This window comes from Cynoglossus semilaevis, chromosome Z (assembly GCF_000523025.1).
Source record: "Cynoglossus semilaevis isolate Cse_v1.0 chromosome Z, Cse_v1.0, whole genome shotgun sequence".
Lineage (NCBI taxonomy): Eukaryota > Metazoa > Chordata > Actinopteri > Pleuronectiformes > Cynoglossidae > Cynoglossus > Cynoglossus semilaevis.
This window is the reverse complement of record NC_024328.1, coordinates 12,248,185-12,249,507: the sequence shown is the minus strand read 5'-3', so window position 1 is coordinate 12,249,507 and position 1,323 is coordinate 12,248,185.

The following is a 1,323-nucleotide window of genomic DNA, read 5'->3' as shown; positions in this document are numbered from 1 at the left end:
TTTCTCCTACCTGGTAGCTCCATCTCTAATATTCTTCTACAAATGTATCCACTGTCCCTCCTCTGCACATGCCCAAACCATCGCAATCTGGCTTCTCTAGCTATTTCTCCAAACCTTCCTGTCTGTGTTGTCCCTCTAATGACCTCATTCCTGATCCTGTCCATCCTTGCCACTGTATAAATGTGTTTAACTGTGCAACTGTATCACACTTGTGTCTTGAATTGTTTTGCCTTATGTCACATATTCCAAACTTGTTCCGTTTTGTCAGTCCATTTTCTGCTGCGGTTCAGTTTGAGAAAACTGTGTGACCTTTCTTGTTTCTACTGGTAATGGACAGGCTGATGAATTTAGGTACTCAAGGTCAACCATCAAGCAAAGAAAAAGGTTCAATTATATCTTTTTAAACTGTCGTTTTTGTGTTTCTTTATTTAATTAGTCATATTTACGGTTTTCTGCTTAAGCGAAAAAAGTTAACGTGATAAAATGTAGATGTTTTTAACCATGAGTATATCAGTATGAATGCTTGGTTCATCAAGTTAGAAATGCACAAATGTCTCATACCACAGACACAGATGAGTGCGTCACGACAAACATGCCAGACGACATATGGTGCAATTGTCTGTTTTTGCGCACTTTTATAAGCATCTGTGGGTGGGAGTGGGGAGGGGTATAGCCCAGGGATGATGAGAGAAGACGTGGCGGCTATTTAGAAGGATTAAAACTGTCAGAGACATCAAGCACGACTAATTATTCTGTTAGCAAACTACACTGTTGTGATAAGCATGCCTCAGTATGTGTGTGTGTGTGTTTCGCTAAAAGGGGACATGGAAGGCTACAAAAGAGATTGAGAGAGTAGTGAGCTTCCTTCCTCAGTCTAACAACATGCAGACTAGGTGATAACATGAATTTTTCATACAAATTTGAACATCCTGAGAACCATTTGGAAGAATATTGCTATGGATCCACTCTCACTGTCTTGTGTTTATGGATACAGCCTACTCACTACACGGCCTCCCTGATTTATCTTCAAACAGACAGCTCACCCATCTCCTCTCCCACACCTCCCATCTATTCCTTCATGCCCTCTCTGTTTCTCTTACATTCACAACCAATCCGTCCATCTTCTAAAATACTCTCTCTCTCTCTCTCTCTGTCTCACTCCCCTTCAACAATTTTACTTCTCAAGATTCAAGATTCAAAATGTTTATTGTCATGTGTACAGTAAGGAAAGCAGGTTTCCCTATACAATGAAAATTTTACTTTGCTGTCCACACTGAATGCCAAAGAAATCAAGAAATAAAATAACAAAATATACACATGAAT